Source organism: Lutra lutra, chromosome 1, assembly GCF_902655055.1.
Source record: "Lutra lutra chromosome 1, mLutLut1.2, whole genome shotgun sequence".
Lineage (NCBI taxonomy): Eukaryota > Metazoa > Chordata > Mammalia > Carnivora > Mustelidae > Lutra > Lutra lutra.
In genome coordinates, this window is record NC_062278.1 from 117814117 (window position 1) to 117832783 (window position 18667).

The following is an 18667-nucleotide window of genomic DNA, read 5'->3' on the forward strand; positions in this document are numbered from 1 at the left end:
TGTGAAGCCTGAGAATCACAGGGCTTGAGGGAGAAAGAACACAGGAGTGATCTATTCAAACCCCAGAGGCTAAAATCCATACCCTTGTCACTTCCTCTTAGACCTGAGTTTTAATGCCTGGAACAACACAGAACACATTGACAGTTCTTCCAAGGGTTAGACTCAGAAATGCGGTAAAAAAAAACAGGCTTGGCCCAAGAATGTTAAGCTCAGGATTTATTCCCTTCCACCAAAGTACACAGGCACCACAGTCCAGAGCTGAACTCCACATGGTTCTTTTTTTTTTTTTTTTAAGATTTTATTCATTTATTTGACAGACAGAGATCACTAGTAGGCAGAGAGGCAGGCAGCGGGGGTGGGGGGTGGGGCGCGGGGAGAAGCAGGCTCCCTGCTAAGCAGGGAGCCTGATGCAAGGCTCGATCCCAGGACCCCGAGATCAGGACCCAAGCAGAAGGCAGAGGCTTAACCCACTGAGCCACCCAGGCACCCCTCCACGTGGTTCTTATTCAGAGAAAAATGCTCCCACCAGCATAGAAATGACAAATCTATTCACCATCCAGGTGGTGCCTAGGAAGGCCTATGGAAGGCTTGGAAAGATCACACATGAATATACTGTTTTGCATCTTACACCTTTCTGTAAAGTTGCTGTATTTTTGGTAGGAAAGCAAGGTGTGAAAATCTGACCATTGTCCAGAGCTCCTAATTCAGTCCTATTCCCGGGCTCTAGTGAGATGGGAAATTCTCAGGTTTAGGTTGTCTAGGGGAGAGCAGAGATGGGATGTGCCCGGATGTTGGGGTGCTGAGCCACCTCCCCTCTGCCTCCTGGGGGTCCGTGAAGGGCTCATGAAGTTCACAGAGCAATCACAGACATGGGGCTTGTCCTTCATTGAATCCCCAGGGCCTGGGACCGAGGAGGTATGTAGTCACACATCAGACCTGTTTTCTCCCCCCAATCTGTATCTCTTTTTGAACATTCTAGAACAAAGCCAATTTTGGCAGTCACCTCAGCAGTAAGCAGAGGCATGTGGGCCTGCCCTGGTCCTTGACCAATCATCCCACTGGCCCCAATGAAAGGTGGCATCCCAGTGCCCTTCCATTGCCCCTTCTGTCAACCCTCACCACACCATGTCCCCAGGGAAGCCAGGCTTAGCTGAGCCACTCTTGGAGCTCTGTGTCCATCCGTGGATGCTAAGGGCCAGGACAAGGGAGCTGGATCAGCTGGTCCCCAGATCTGGATGGTGGGGGTGGGGTGGAGTAGGTGGTAGCAACCACCAGGACCACCTGTTTCCATGACTTCCTGGTTCCTTCCTGACTGGAGGGCTGTGAGAGGTGGTGGTGGTTGGGGGAGGACACAGGCAGGGAGAGGTGCTGAGTAGAGAGAGGCCTAACTCCACTCTCTCTTTCCAGCTCCCCTATTCCCGTGGAAGTGCAGGTCTTTCACAGCTGCTGAAACAATACCTCACCTTCACAGAACCCAGACAGCCAAAATCCACCCAAGGAAAACCAAGTCACTAGTGACAGGGCCTCTTGGTTTCTGTTGACCCAAGTCAGAATGCAGCAGAAAAGCTTCTAAAAAGCCAAAGTTAATACTTTGAGGAGATTCAATTTTACTTCCTTGTTTTGCCTATTTACTACCTGCTCCTTCCTGCCTAGTAGTGTTTTCCTACAATCCCAAGTCCCCAGATTAAAATTCTTGGAAAAACCAGTAAAGGAATTGCTCCCCTTTGTTGTGTGTGTGTGTGTGTGTGTGTGTGTGTGTGTGTGTGTGTGTGTGTTTCAGGGCTCTTAAGCAACGTGGCTGAAAACAGATACGGGTAAGAGAAACGCAGGAACTTTTCAGAGAAACTCCTAAGGGTTTGGTAAAGGTACCAGCCAGAGGGGCCCAGTCTCCCTCTCCTCCCAATGCCACCGAACCTGTTCCATTCCACTGGGGGTTTTTCCAAGGCTGAGCCCTTCTACCTCCATCCCACCTGTGACAGTCATAGAAATTGTTCAATAGAACTAAGGTAAGGGCACAGAGGCGCAGACCCACGCAGACCAAACCCTCTAGCCTGGCACACAAGGCCCTGCATAACAGGGTTCCAACCCACTCTTCAGCCTCCTCTCTTGGTGGTGTGTGGACCCCTCTCCATTCTGTCTCACAGTCTCCCCTCCCCTCCTTTCCCACTCCTTATGCGCTGGCTAGGCCTGTCTTCTTACCAACCCTCTTCCCCTGCCATCGTTTCTCTGCCTAACCAGCTCAAGGTGTCCATTCAATGTTCATTCAAGATCCAGCTGGATGCCCAGTTCCTCAGGAAAGCTTTACCAGACTTTCTTTCCTCTGCAGGCGAGGTTCTGGGTGTTCCCACAACCCTGGATACACACCTTTATGGGGACACACAATGGCCACCATTGTAACTGATCATTCTGTGCCTCTCTCTTCCAACTGGTCTCCAGTTCTGTGACTCACGGTAATAGCTTGTTGAAGCTCTACAAGTTTATCTTCCTGATCAAACCATCCACTGATAGCACATCAGAGAGAGCTAGAACGGAGGCAGTGAGGCATTTTCAAGTCCATAAACCAAACTGATTTTTCTAAGGACTTTATCAAATTTCACATGAACTTAATTATTAAATTAAGAAGCAGCTTTAAAAACTGCCAAGTCATGCTGTTATCCACTTACAGTAAGTAGCCTTTGCGGCTCCAAATCATTGTCATCAATAAAATCCTGTGAATCTTGGAAAGTTTCACGGAATATCAGCTCCCTGGCTGAAGTTGGGAAAGCCGTGACTGGGGTCCCCAGGTAAAGATTCTGCACAACTGGTGAGCGCCCCAGGTCAAGTTGTGGGGCCAGAAAAGACACTCCAGGAAGACAGAGAACACCTCTACCATGATACTTGTTTTTACTTTCTTTTTGCTTGTCTGTATTTCTATACTTTACAGGTATCGCTTTTGTATTAAGAAAAAAAAATATGTAAGTACAAAATGATAAGCAATTAGTCTGATTAAAACTATAAGAACTCAATGAGGAGGAAGGGAGGGAAGAAGGAAGACTGTTGATCAAAGACATTTCTGTCCCCAACCATGACCTGAGGGTTGAGCCCCTTTGCAAGAGGATTGCTGTCCCAGGGGTCACACCAAAATCAGAAGGCCAGAACTCCCGGGATGGGGGCAGGGGTACATCCTGGGAAATACAAGAGCCCTTCCGCTGCCCAGCTATCATCTGCTTCTGTGCCCGTTGCTCAGACAGGCTGGAGAAAGCCTTGTGGGGGGCACCGGAAAAGCATGCCGTTTGGGTTCTAGAGCAGCTCTGGACCTTAGACAAGGGGCTACTCCTGGGTTTCTTCATCTCTTCAGGGGCTCGCACGGCTGTCTCCAGGGAGGTCCATGATGTGGATTGTAAACCAGACAGTGGTACACACATAGGAGGGCTTCCTGTAAGTAGTGTTGGTTCTGAAAGAAGGCGGAACTGAGAGGTAAGTATGAGTAGAAGTCCCACCACCTTTTGCAGGTTCACAATCATTTCATGAGCTGAAAAATACGCAAATGTCCACCACTGTATAGGTAGAGACTATGATTATTCTCAACTTACAAATGATAAGACTGACTCACCAAAAGGGTAGGCAAATTGCCCAACCGACCACACAGCTAGGAGCCAGACTCTGCTCCCAGACGCTTGATAGCAGAGCCTGTGCTAGTAAAGCATGGTTCATGGTTACACACAAAAGCGCGCACGCACGCGCACACACACACACACACACACACGCCCCCTTCCCAACCCAGATGCCCCCCGGGGTCTAGTCGCTTCCAGCAGTTTCCATCCTGAATTTTGTTTCTTTAAAACTGAATTGAGCTGTGTGTTGTATGCAACTAATGAATCGTTGAACACTATGTCAAAAACTAATGATGTGACATATGTTGGCTAATTGAATTTAAATAAATAAATAAATAAATAAATAAAAATGCTCCAATAAACTGCCAGCAGTTTGTCTCTGGGGAGTGGGAATATGGGATTAGGGTGTATGAGGGGAACTTTACTTTTCACTTTACCCTGTTTTGCCTTACTTCCATTTTTCTCCATGAGCATGTATTATGTTTATAGAATTAATAAAAAGATAATTGCTTCTCTTTGGTAAGACTATGTTTCCAAAAAATTTTTTTAAGTTTAATGGAATTTTAAAATCCTTTGTCATTCATAGGTTTTGATGCCTTATTTACCTAATGCCCTGGCTGATGGAGATCTTTCCAATTCATGCTGGAATCCAGCCTGGGTTTCCTGATTTCCTTACCTCCAGCTCTCAGCCTCAGCAGCCAAGCCAAGCCAACCCCTTCCTGTGGTTTCCAGCTCAGGCTGCCCCATGGGAGGGAGGAGGGAGCAAGGGGAGGGAGAAAAGAGAAGGGAAGAGGAGGAGAGGGGAGGAGGAGGGAAGAATGAGGAGAAGGGAGAGGGGAGGATACCTGCGCTGGGCCCCATCCAGGGGAAGCCAGACATTGCCCCCTCTAGCAGGGACCCCATGCTTGAGGAAAACAGAGTCAGGTCAGAGTCCAAACCTCCAAAACCCAATGACGAAGGCCCAGGGAAGTTGAATAAGCACAAAGAGAGCAGGATCTGAGGGCAGGCAGGCTGCAAGGAGGGAAGTGAGGTCTGGATCGTTTGACGGGAGGAATAGGAGGCAAGGCACCGCTGTAGGCTTTGGGACAGAGTCCTCTATCTCTGGCCTCGGCACCCCCCAGTGGTGTCTCTACCGCTTTCTTTCCAGGTCCCCAGGAGTCTGAGGGGAAGAGTCCACGAAGTGGGTAGATCCAGGAGGGGCCCAGGACGCTGTCCCCCGCAAGCCTGAATCTGCCTCCAGCTTGCAACCTGCTTTAAATAAGTTTCTGGGGGCACCTGAATAGCTCAGTCAGGCACCTGCCTTCCACTCAGGTCATAATCGCAGGGTCCCGGGATTGAGCCCTACATCAGGCTCCCTGCTCATTGGGGATCTGCTTCTTCCTCTCATTCTCCCTCTGTGCTTTCCCTCTCTCTCTCTCCCAAATAAGTAAATAAAATCTTAAAATAGACAAACAAATAAGTTTCTGGAGGGACACGAACATGCTCTCATGCATTATTCCCTCAGAGCGGGGGCTGTCGGGCAGAAGGAGGTGAGAGAAGGAGATTGGCTCCCTCTTGTTATGTGTACCCACTTAGTGATGTCACCCTGGTCTCTCAATAACATTCCCCAGCAGACTCCCTCTGCACTGCTCAGGGAACCCAGTCCTGTTAACAGACCAGCTAGGGGACAGCTGGGGTCTGTCTGTCTGCCTTCTCGGGGACAATTCATTAACCAGACATCAGCTCTTCAGTCACCAGAGACCTCAGTGCTGGGTTCCCTGGGCACAACAGGTGGAGCGTGCAGATCCCATGGTAGATCACGGACGGAGTCCCTCCAGTGCCAAGAGCCCACAGCCCCTGTGGGACACTGTCTTTGCTACTTCCTCTACAAACAGGCAGTTCTGAGTGTGTGGCTTTCTTCTCTGGCCATCTTCAGGGCAGCATCAGGGCTGGACTCTGCCATCACTGCTGTAAATGTTGGCCTGTCTGGACAATGCTCAGTCGTATGAACCAGGAAGCAATGAATGAGACGCGGTTTTGCTCCCTTATGAGATGCTGGACATGCAGGCTCTGAAATATTCTCTGTTCAAAAACCTCAGATGTCCAAATATTTGCCAAGAATGTATCAGTATCCCCTTGTTCAGCACAGCCAGTGTCCACTGGGAATTGGGACTAGGAATGGTGCCGATGCAGGCCTTTGGGCATGGAGGCCCACTTCCAGAGATAGCAGGTCGCCCCCCCTCCCCCGCCTTTCCAATAGAAATGCCAGCTCCCTGCAGTTCTTGACTTTTCATCATGCTGTCTTTGATGTATCTTTCTGATGACCTCTCCAGTTACACACAACACATGGAACCTTGTACTCTGGCCACATGAGATTTCTCCAAACACACATGTCCTTCCTCATGATTTGGATCTATAGGGATCACTCCACCTGGCATGTCCTTTCCAGAAGGCTCTTCTTGGCAGCATCAGACATAAGTGATTGACTTGTGGGCACAGATGGAAGCTTTGTAATGACCCCATGCATGATGTGATATGATTTCATAGAGTTGTCATTGGTCTATTCAAATATAAATGCCACCTCCTCCATACACCCTCAAGATTCCCATCCTCTAAAGTACATGTGAACTCTTCCTACTGGCATTCCTTCAGCACCCAAGTCATTTTTCATTTTCCACCTTGTATAACAATCATTTGAATAGCTTATTCCACTTCCCTGCTAGTCTCTAGTTTCCTTAGGGTAGTGACTGTGTCTTTCTTACTCACCTCTACCATCTCCTTAGAATGGATCATTCCTTGCTCAGAGTCAGTGTAGTCAAGGTGTCTGGATTGAAGTTCTTTGATGGGGATGGCCAGCTAAGAGCAGATGCATCTTGAATATTCTTCATGATGAGTGGATTTTGAAAGGGGGCTGGTTGATTCTGTGCTCCTGTACTGGGAAAGGCACTGCTCCAAAACAAGTAATGGAGGCACAGGGCAACTTGCTGGGGTGGGAGTGGGGCTAGTAGGATTGGCAGATAAAATACAGGCACCCAATTAAGTGCCGTATATGTATAAAGACATCCTAAATATTGCATGGGATGTACTTATGCTAAAAAACCATTCATTGTTTATCTGAAGTTCAAATTGAACTGAGTGCCCTGTATTTCTAATACCAAAATTTAACCCTAGGTGGTGGTGTCGGGAGAAGAAGGTACTGGAGAGAGTCTCCACAGACTTCCTAGGACCAAGTCTGTCCCCAAAACTATGTCTTCCTGGAGGAACAGCCCAGAGAGACAGAGGGCATGAGTCCAGCCAAGCTGACTCCCTTCTGAGGTGGCTCACACTCTCAAGTCTCCCGGTGCTTCCAGATGAGGCTCTGATGTTCCTCCACCAGGTTCCTCACAGGCCTGGCTTCCTCTGAAGGCTAGCTTTAGTGAGAGGGGTAGGGGGAAGCTGAGCATAGAAATGGTAGGAAACCCTTGAAAGGCGTTTTAATGCCTTCAGCTGTAAGCTTAATTAGGTCAGGACCAAGACTATCTCATTCATCATTGGGTCCCCATTGCCTTGCACAGACCCTGGCATAAAGCAGGTACTCAATAAATATTTACTAAATAAATAAAGAGCTTGGTACTACTGGGCCTTCTCCACCCACGGCTGGGCTTACCTCATCCACAGTGATAAAAATGTGCAAGAACAGGAGTTGGCAGTAAGCCTTCCTTTTACAGGGGTCATCACTAATTTCCACTATCCAGGAAAGTGTCCAAGTGCATTAGTCTGATTTGGATTTAAAATCAATTAATGCTTCCTCAAGGGATATGGCTAATAGGAAAGCAAGATAAAACTACATCTTCTTAAGTTAATTTATTTCCATTTAAGGGTAATTAATACTTTCCATTGATGTGAATTTAGAAAACAAGGAACAGTGCCATGAAGGGGAGAAACTCCTATTCCCTCAGGACCACAGGCAGACTGAGGATCCTGGGTTCTGATCAGAAGCAGGTGTTCGTGGTTACGAAGATCCCGGAAGCCAGAGGAACCATCAAGCAGAGGACAACAGAAATAGGCAAAGGTAATGTGGGCCTGGCTTTGGGTGACAGAGGGGCCACAGATGTGACATCGTGGGGTGGGATCAGTAGACCTCAGTGGACCAGAACAGTGGACTAGACAATTAGAAAGGATTTCCAGCTTTCCCAGTTGGTGACTGAGGGAATGATGAAGGTATCATCCAGAACTTAGTTGCAAACAACAGAAACTACTTCTGGCTCTCTAAGAAGAAATGGAATGTATTTGGATATACATGTTTTAGGGCTCACTGAATTGGTATAAAGGTTGGAGAACCAAACTCAGAAGACAGGCAGAAACCAAGAAAAGCTAGGACCCAGGTCATACCCCAAGAGCAGCCTGGTCAGGTCATGGCCAAAGTATCCCTGTCCTTGGACACTTGCTGCACCTGTTCTCTTCTACTGCTGCTGTGAATAATCTCTAGCCTTGTGTTACTCTCAGGAAGCAAAATCCTTTTTTGCGTGATCTGAATGGCCATGCCTAAGTCGTGTGCCCAAGCCCCAGTCACTAGGGAGCAAGTGTGGGAATGTCTGGCTCTCTTTGAACTCACATTTATTGAAATTTCCTCAAAACAGGATAAAGGATCAGATGATAGGAAATGCCCCACCCTCACCAAAAAAAGAGAGACAGCAATGATCACATTAAAGTGAGGGGGATACAGGAGGAAGAGCAGGTCTGTATGGTCAGATTTGAGCTTCCTGAGTGCAAGATACCCATCAGTATCCAGGTGGGGCTGTGGACAGTGGTTGACATCAGAGATGTTGCTCCGGGAGCTGTCTTCAAAGAGGGGACAGGCCATTGGTATAGCATCTCCCTTGGGTCTCTGTGGCTTCTCTAGCCATCCTTGCATTCCAATTCTTCAATAACTGACTTCTGAGAAGCCTGAGACTGGAGGTAACGGCCCCTGCAGGAAATGAAGGTTTGGCTGTGTCCCTTTTCCCAGAAGTCCCAATTCCTGGTTTGGGTTTCTAATCATGAAAAATGATTAGCAAATAAAATAAATCATGCTGGCTGGGACCAGGACATAAAGACAGCTTTCCCTACAGCTGATGGGAAATGAGCTAGAAGAATCACCCCTCCTTAAGATTCCATTGCTTTCATTTCTAGGTTCAACTCATGCTTCAGAAGCAGAAAAACCTCAAGTTTAGCACTGGGACTCTGGAATGTTCAGAGCTGTGGAGCTTGTGAACAGCAAGGACATTTATGGATCCTTCAGTCCAACTCTTATTTTATACACAAGGGCCCAAGTCTCAGAGGATACCACAAACTACAACATCCTTTCAAGCTCTCTGGTCATGAAACAGTGACACAACCTTTCACCCACACTTCTGCCCCATCCTGCCAACCCTGCCACCCACCTGAGAGGAAGGGAGGCCTTGTGGAGGATACAGCTGGGTGGAACTCCTCCCCTTCCCCTGGAGGCAGTGACGTCTGTCACTCCTAGGAGATTATGAAATTGCTGCTATTGTTAAATTTTGGCGAGTAGATTCTGGGTTATTCTCCTGCTAGGGCTGGTCATGAGTCACTATAGCACATCCTCAGGAAGAGGCTGGCTGGACTCCTGAAATGAGTGAACTTGGCACCCAGTGAACTTTGGCTGTGAACTGGAGGCTCTTGTGGCCACTCCCTTCATGGGTGAGAGTTTGTTGTACATGTGATATGCATGGGGTAGATCATTAATATATGATTATACATGGCATGTAGTATGTATGAGTGTAGACATATGCATTTGTAATGTGGTAGGGCACTAATGCATGAATTACCTAAGTGTGGTCTTTTTTATTATTGGTTTTAATACTGGCATGGCATAGTAGAGTCATGCTTATCTATTTAAGGACAGGTATCAGGCAATAGTTTAAATAGAATTTCAGCTTTGGGTGATGGTGGAGCTGTTGCTTCTTTCTTTACTCTCAGGGAGAATTATTGTCCTCCCTTCCTGGTTTACAAGACACTTTATTTCCTGAGATTGTTTTCAATGATACTTGTAATAGGCGTGAGAATCAGGGTAATGAAAAAGCATATAAGATTGATGCTAGTTGGCCGATCACGATAAATGGATGTTCAGCTAGTTGTCCTCTGATTCATGTTAGTGTTACTGGGTCTGTTACTGATAATCAGAAGAAGCATTGAGATATTTAACTGTTTTGATATAGGAAGCATAGGAATAATGGCTAGAATTAAGAAAGAGAAGGTTAGGGCTATTTTTCTCAACATATTTTTCTCATTTATTAAGGCTTGAGTGAAGGATTGCATAGGTAAATAAGAAGTATTATTCAGGTTTAATATGTGGTGGGGTATTTAGGGGGTTGGCTGGGTTGTTACTGTCTGCAGTCAGGCAGAAATAACACTAGAGCAGATGGTATTAAAATAAGGAAGAGTCCTAGAATATTTTCACTTATATAGTATGGGTGGAATTTGTCTGACTCAGATGATATTCCTAATAAGCCATTAGATTCTGATTCATGGAGAAATTGTAAATAGAGTACTATAACTGCTGAAATAATGAATGGGAGGATAACGTGCAGGCAAAGAATCAGGCTAGATCACTTTCTCCGCTGAGAATCCTGTTTCTGCCCATTCTACTAGGGAAGAACTGATAAAAGGTTTGTAATGACAGTTGCTCCTCAGAGAGATATTTGTCCCCATGATAGAATGTAGCCTATAAATGCTGTGGCTTTTACTGTGAATAATAAGGATAACTCTCGATGTCTCATGTTTCTGAGAATGTATAGGACCCAGAGTATCTTTAAAAATCTTAAAAAAAAAAAGGCCTATAAATATGGAGGCTCCATTAGCATGTACATCAAATGATTCATCCATAGTTTACATCTGGGTAGATAGGAGTTACTGATGAAAAGGCAGTTATTGTATCTGATCTATGATGTAAGGCTAGGAAGAGACTATTAAAATTTGTAGAACGGAACAGACTCCTAAAAGAGAACCTAAAGGTTCATCACGCTATGTCTGATGGGCCTGGAAGGTCAATGACTGAATTGTTAATGATTTTGATCAATGGGTGGGATTTAGTGATGTTGGTTGTTAATATTCTTATAGTTGAAAATTTTTTAAGATTTTTAATTTATTTATTTGACAGAGAGAGAGCATAGCAGGGGGAGCAGCAGGCAGAGGGAAAGGGAGAAGCAGGTTCCTCGCCAAGTGGGAGCTGGATGTGGATGGAGCTCGACCCCAGGACACTGGAATCACGACCTGAGCTGAAGGCAGATGCCCAGCTGATCGAGACACCCAGTCATCCCCCATTTTCTTGTAGTTGAAATACAATGATTTTTCATGTCATCACGTGATGGTTAAATTCATGTGGGAATAATCATCTTTATTGTACTTATTTTAAGTACTATTTTATATTCAGTTTTGTAAGTTTTTCTCCAAATCTTTCTCTGATTTATGGTGGATTAGGATTGAGTGGTGGTATTGGTTATGGTATTATATTGTGTTTGAAAGCTTCCTTTTTAGATCTAACAGTTTCTGAAATTTATTTAGGGGGAATGTTTGTGGTTTTCGGTTATACAATGGCTATAGCTGCTGAACAGTACCCTGGGATTTGAATATCTAACAAGACCGTTTTAGGAATATTTCTTTCAGGGATGGTAACAGACTTAATGGTAACTTTTTATGTTTTAAAGGGAGATGACGTAGAGACTGTGTTTAAATTCAGTGATATAAGGGATTGAGTGGTTTATGACATGGGGGATTTGGGGTTTTTTAGTGAGGAGGCTATGGGAATTGCGGCCTTATATAGTTATGGGACTTGGTTAGTTATTGTTACTGGCTGGTCGCTTCGTTATTATGGAGATGACGCATGGAAATTAAATAGAAATAAGCTTAGGGTTAATATATTCAGAAAGGAGTAGAAGTCATTTAGTTAGGCATTTTTGGTTAGAAATTAGGGTGGAGGTTCTTATTTGAAAATAAGAGATGAATTTTTGTAGCACATTTTCTAGTCAAATTATATCTAGTAGTGTTGATGCTGATTTTTGGCTTATTGACAGATTCAGAAATGATGGTAGGTGGTATATAAGAGTGGGAAAATATCCCAAGAGATCTGAGAATTTAAATAGGCTTCCAGGATAAATTTAAGTTTTATGCTGTGTGGTTGAGTTCTAATGCCAGGACGAAACCTATAATTGTCACAGTAAGGGCTGTTAATTTCAGATAATAAGACATAGTGATGTGTTGAGTGGTCATTGGTATAATATTGTAGGAGATTAAAAATACTTCGAAGATGCTTCCACCTACAATGCATTTAATAGAGTTAATTAAGGAAGAGTTATTTTCATTGGTTAAAACCTTTCTCCACTCCTCTCGTCCCCCTCTTCCCAATGTTTACATCAGCAAACTGAATGTTTACCTCTCTGGTAGTCTGCCCAAGGTGATAGAATTGAAACCCTCAGCATCTTCTTCGGTGCTTTCTCTCTCCGTTCCAACCTTGTTTGTGCCTCTGTTAGACAAATCAGAGATTCCAGGTGTGTAATAGTGATGGGTGAGCTCCTTAACCATTGGCTCTGTTTCTGGAGCTCAAGGTAAAAATCTTAAAGAGTTTGAGCATTTCTGTGAATAGCCTTGGATAGACATACTGTTGAGAATAACAAATCAATAGCTGGTGGGGAGTTGGATCTACTGTTTCTCTGGGAACCACCTTTCATCTTTCTGATGATAGATTCAGAAACAATTTTACATTCAGATTTTGTCCTAGGTTGTCTTCTTTAAATAACCAATCTCGCTCTCCTTGCATGCAGAGTTCTTTCCCTTATTATTTCCAGTAGTCTTAATTATGTTTATTAAAATTATTCTGTTTGTTCTCAGATTACACACAAAACTTCATTAGACATTAGACAAAGTTCTAAGGGGTTTTTGTCTTTTCTGAAAAGTTTGCAACAGAGATAACATGAACTTACCTGACTTTCGGTAAACACAGGCAGAATAAGTTTTACATTTAATGCTGATAATTCGAAGGAGATGACCAACAACCTGAAGTTAGCTTTAGTTACTGAATATTTTTCAAGATCCTGTGAGTTGAAAAACATTTGGGTTAGTTTGTACCTTTGAGTTCTGGAATGCCCCATTCTTACAAGTGGTTGCCCTTAAACCAACTAGAGCGTTCTCACACATCAATTGAAGCAATGCCATCCAGAGACGGAGCAAATATTTCACATTTACAACATAAATGGACACACATACAAATACACAAACAAGATACAAACAAAATTTAAAGGCCCACTTTCCAAATCTCTCCCTTTTACAGAACAAATCTAAGTGCAAGATGATATTGCAATTTATGGCTCTGTTAAGCAGTCATTGTTCTCTAAAGTCTAATGAATATTGTGGCCAAGCAGGGTGGCAAAAAAAAAACAAAACAAAACAAACCTAATTTTGGAGAAGACAGCCCAGAGAGCTGCGTGCACAGATCCAGTGGTCATTTCCTACTTTCCAATTAGAACACGGCTGGTTTTATTCAAAGACACCAAAAGCTGCCACAACAAACGAACCAAATGAAGGCCAGAGGACCTCCGTGAGCACTGGTTCCTTTTCAAAAGTTGGGGCTGCACAGACTGAACCAGTTTCCTAGTTTCTAGTTCCTCCCTAAAAGTTGGGGCTTTAATGACCAAGCCAAATGGCTTCCCAGGCAGAATTTGTCAGTCACGCAAGAAAAGGAGGCGAAGAGAACCAAACCCCTCTATTTGGAGGCTACCGAATGGAAGAAATCTAAGAGAGCCAAACCAAATGGGAGGAAGAAATCAGCTCACGTGCCTCAGCACAAGAACTACGCCCCAAGAGAGGTCTGTCCAAACTGAAACCAAAACCCACTTCCTTGTACAAATGTTAAATTAAGCCCCAAAGGTTGGCAGAGCCCAGTCAGAATGGGGGCCTGGGGACCATCCCTAGGACAAAGAGCCTAGGCAGATGCTCGGACTTGTCACTGGACTCCTGTTCCCATTGGGGCTGGCGAACCACAGGCAGAGAGCTCCCGGCTGGCTAGCCAAGTGTGTCACGGAGCCTCAGTTTGCCTGCAGCAAAGACCGTTGTCGAGACGTCCAGTGAGCAGTCCAGTGAGCAGCAAGGAAAGGACTTATTTGAGAGGAAGCCAGACAAGAGGACAGGAGGGCAAGCCTCACACGGCCTGTCCAAAGAGGGAGAGTCGGGGAAATTTAAAGGCAAACAAAAATGGGTCCGGATGAAAAGTGGCAGCTGGGCTTATTAATGTGCAGCTGTGATGAGTCCCATTCATCCTTTCGTGGCTGGTTTCCTGGGCACTGAGTTCTGTGCCTTCTCCAAAGACCTTGACGGTCCATGGTTCATGCAGCCCACTGACAAACACCCAGGCTTCACAGGCAACAAGGGCAGGGCCTGGGGTTGGTGGCATGGGAGAGTGTCAGCTTTTCAACATTTCTGATGTTTGCCAAGAGACTGGTAGTTTCAGGGAGGACACCCTAGGAAGTGGTAGCAGAGTACAAAGGAGACTAAAGGGGACCAGAGGACAAAGGAGACCCCCCCCCCCAAACTTCCTGGCCATCAGATAGCATCTTCTCATGTTCCCTGGCCTTCCAGACCAGGCGTTCCCACTCAGGGACTGTCGGAGACACACAGAAGTAGTTACCTCTCCTAGGAGAGCACTGGGCTGGGTCGGGGTGATACCACGTCCTCGTCTAGCTCTTTGGCATGCTGGTGGCCTTGGTAAAGCTTGTCTCTTTGGACATCAGTTTCCTGGTCTATAAAGGTAAGAATTTGGATTTTACATTCATTAATTTGGTTCAAGAACTCTTCCTCTGGTGCCTCTTCTGGGCCAGGCCTGTGTTTAGTGAAAAGGAGGCAGCAATGCTCAAGATGGTCCTTACATTCCTGATGCTTAAGGTCCAGTGAATAATACACTGAACAAGGAATAATAAGTATGCTAATATTTATGACAGAGGACTAGAGGGGGCAACAGGAGTATTTAATAGGGGATCTAAGCCAGCTCGTTGGTGAAGAGGGGTGGGTTAGAGAAGGCTTCCTGGAGGTAGTGACCCTTAAGACAAAAGAGGATCCTAAAGGAGGTGGAGAGAGAAAAGGTGCTAATGACTAAGAATGGGAAGGTGCTTTCTCCAGAGCCTGCATTTCTTGAGGGCAGGAATCCTGTCTTGATCTTCTTCAGATGCCCCGGATGGAACATAGTGGGCCTTGAACGTAAATTTGCTGGCTGGATGGCCATCTGTCATTGCATCAGCCTTGTAAGGCGGTGTCCTTGTGACCCAGACTTTACAGATGGGAACCCAGTCCAAGCCCCACAGCCTGCTCTTGGTGAAGCCTCATCTGCTGGCTTCCAGATCAATGCCACGTCCAGATGTCAGGGTCAGATGAGGTTCCAGAGGCAACAGGAGATTGAGAAGAGTTGCTGACCACATGAAAAAGGGTAATAATTTCTGTAGCTTTCCTCTTTTTTTTTTTTTTTTTCTCTCTCCAAGTGGCAACTATTGAGTCTCTGGCTGTCAGAACATCTGCCCGGCTGCCGCATTTTCTGCTTGCATATAATTTCAGAGCATGGACTTTACACTTTTGTGCTTGCCTTTTCCATCTGTGCCTGAATTGGCAATTCGAAGGAGCAGTCCTCTCTCCTGTCTGGAAGCCAGAGAGGGGCCTTCCCCAGAGGCCCTGGGGAGCCCAGTATCTCTCCTGGGGTCAGACAGGCCTGGAGGGCTCTCCACACACACCCCCCATCAGACCCTCCCAGAGCCTCCAGGGAAGTACATAGATGGCTTTTCTGGGAGGGCAGGTACGCACATTTCCATATTAACCGATTATTTAGCAGCGGTTAAAAAACTTGATGAGCCCCAAACCCAGCACATTATACTGATCCCTAAACAAAAGGACGTGCTACCATTTCTGCTATGGGGTCTTGGGGACATTTCTACTTAGACCTGAATGCTCATTATTTCGGAGGAAGTGCCCCTGATCCTTTGGTCTGATTCTAAATCGATCCCTTATCCTTAAAGACCCTCACTACCACCTCGCCCCCATCTCCTGGGTTACATGAACAGAGCATCTATTAGAGAGGCAGGATCTGGGGACAGTCTGCCGTGACACCCAGATTCAAGACAGGCTATGGTCACCCTCATGCCATCCCGTTTCCTGTTCTGCACTCCACTTGATCAGTTACAGTGACCCTAATTCCTCCTCACATAGCTCCATCCCCAAACAGCCCTCCGTATCACTGTCTCAATGACAGCACGGTTGCAGCTCAGACATGATGATAAAAAGAAAAACATTGAAGTAAGGGCAGAACAATTACAAGTGGTAGGGGACTAGGTAATCCTAACTGAAAACCTCAATAGTGTGTGGAAGAAGACAGTAATGGAGTTTATCTTATTCCATAAAAGGTATGCAAGATGGTCAGGGGAGATAAATGTCCCTTGACACAGGATTCACTGAAGTGTTCAGAAGTTTGATCTGTTGTCTTTCAATGTGTTCAGAAGGCAGAGCATGTAGTCTGCCCTATCCCATCAAAACCACGGAAGCCCCCCTGCTGGTTGCCACCTGATGGCAGCAGCTTGAGGATGGAACATGGCTCTTAGCTGGACTTTTCCAAGCCAACTAAGAGTTAGCGTTACACTTGATCCTTGAATGACACAGGTTTGAACTGTGTCCACTTATATGTGGATATTTTTCAGGAAATACAGTATGGTCCTATAAATGTGTTTCCTCTGATGATTTTCTTAACCCACTGAGCCACCCAGGCGTCCCATCCTCTGATGATTTTCTTAATAACACTTTTTTCCTCTAGCTTACTTTATTGAAAGAATGCAGTATATAATCTATATAACATACGTACAAAAAATATATATTGACCAATTGTTTATGTTATTGGTAAGGCTTCCAACTCATACCAGAGTATTGGTAGTTAAGCTCTCTGGGGAGTCAAAGTTATACACAGATTTTCCACTGGTGGGAGGGGGGCGTTGATGTCCCTGACCGCCATGTTGTTCGAGAGTCAACTACAGTTTGAAGTCTTAATTGTTAATGAAGTGATAGCAAAGCTGTTCTGTCTAGGAAGAGATGTGAGATGATATTCAGGCACTTTCCCCCAGAACTGGTCAGGAAAAGTCCCTGTGCCCATTGGCTAGTCACTGGCAAAGAGAATGTGGTCTGGAGCTAGTCACATGGTAGAAGGATGGGCACACAGATCAAACTCAGACCCTGCTAGCAACATTCCGTAGCCAACCTTTCCACTACCTCTGCTTAGACCACAGGTCAGGCATGTGGGAAGGGAAAGGGAGGGTAAAAGGCTGAGAGGAGGTGGAAGGCGCCAGCACACAGATGACCAGACATGATTGCTATCAACCTTAGAATGGCGAGGGTTCCCTCAAGCATTTGCAGATTTCCTTAATATATTATAGATATAACACTTTCTTGACTTAAGTGCCACCACCACTCAGAGTATCAAACGAGAAATTTCCTCCTCCCTATAGGAAGTAGCAGCTCTTATGATTGGCTCTAGGTGTCTGCTTCAGTAGACTTCCCTCATTGCCTATTCTGAGATTTGGCCAACACATCTGCGTTTGTGCCTTTCATATTTGGTCTCTGTATACTTTTGAGAGTTCTTTTTGCCACATTCTTGGGTTTTTAGTCTGCCCTGCCTTCTTAGATCTTCTCCACCCCACCACAACTTTCTATGGACATAGGGAATAATCTTGCACAAAGAAAGTTCTCCCAGCCTGTGGCTGACCTTGTTATATTCTTAATGTGTCCTTCAAAGAGCAAAAGTTTATAACTTTGAGAGAGTTCAGTTCTTCAAATTCATTTTTTTTTCTCTTACAAAATATGCTTTCTTGGTTCTAAGAAATCTTTGCCTACTCCCAAGATTGAAAATATTTTCTCCTCTGTTTTCTTCTGGAACTCTCACATTGTTAAGTCATATATTTAGGTCTATGATCCCTGTCCTGTCAGTTATTCTGTATGGTGTGATACAAGGGGGAATGCCACTTTTCCCCATAGAGATAGTCATTTGACTGAACACTGCTGAAAGGTCTTTTCTTTCCCCTGAGGAACTGCCTTGGCTCCTTTGCAGAATATCCAGAATGGTCATATACATGTGGTGCTCTTTCTAAATTCTGTATTTTTTTCCATTGGTTTCCATGACTGTCTTTTCACTGAAATGGCACCATCTTTATCACTATGATTTTATAGTTAGTTTTTAAATTGGAGAGTGTAGGGGCACCTGTGTGGCACCGTTGGTTAGGCGTCTGAGTCTTGGTTTCAGCTCAGGTTCTGATCTCAGGGTCGTGAGATCCAGCACCCCCATCATGCTGCTCATAGAACCCTGGATCTGGCTGCACATGTCAGCTTAAGATTCCCTTGCCTCTGCCCTCCCCCATACACATGCGCACATGCAAGTGTGCGCTCTCTCTCGCTCAAATAAATAAATGCATCTTTTAAAAATAAAATAAAATTGGAGAGTCCTCCAATTTTGGTCTTTAAAAAAATTGGATTTTGGGGGCACCTGGGTGGCTCAGTGGGTTAAAGCCTCTGCCTTAGGCTCAGGTCATGATCTCAGGGTCCTGGGATCGAACTCTCTGCTCAGCAGAGAGCCTGCTTCCCCCTCTCTCTGCCTGTCTTTCTGCCTCCTTGTGATCTCTCTCTCTCTCTGTCAAATAAATAAATAAATTTTTTTTTAAATTTTAAAAAATTGGATTTTTTGTGGGTATTAAAGGAGGGCACCCATAGTGATGAGCACTGGGTGTTATATACTAAGGAATCATTGAACACCACATCAAAAACTATATGATGTGCTATATGTTGGCTAACTGAATATAATAAAACATTGGATTTTCTAGGTCTTTTGTATTTTCAAATAAATTCTAGAATCAGCTTACCAATTTGTGTTTTTTAAAAGTCCACTTGAATTTTGATTGAGATTGTGAGAAATCAGTCTATAGGTCATTTTGGGGCGAACGGCCATCTTAATGATATTAAGTCTTCCAACTCTTAATTGTGGTACAGCTTTCCACTTATGTAGTCTTTAATTTTCCTCATCAGCTTTTAATTTTCAGTGTATAAGGTTT

The 18667-nt window shown here is 45.1% G+C and overlaps 1 long non-coding RNA gene across 1 annotated transcript; it reads right to left on the minus strand.

The window, feature by feature from the left end:
• Positions 1-11866: 11866 nt before the first annotated feature.
• LOC125083092 (uncharacterized) lies at positions 11867-17460 on the minus strand. The gene is made up of 4 exons (XR_007122177.1): positions 17332-17460; positions 14230-14341; positions 12530-12640; positions 11867-12072 (listed from the first exon to the last, which is right to left on the minus strand). It is a non-coding gene; the product is annotated as an uncharacterized LOC125083092 (long non-coding RNA).
• Between the last annotated feature and the right edge of the window lie 1207 nt (positions 17461-18667).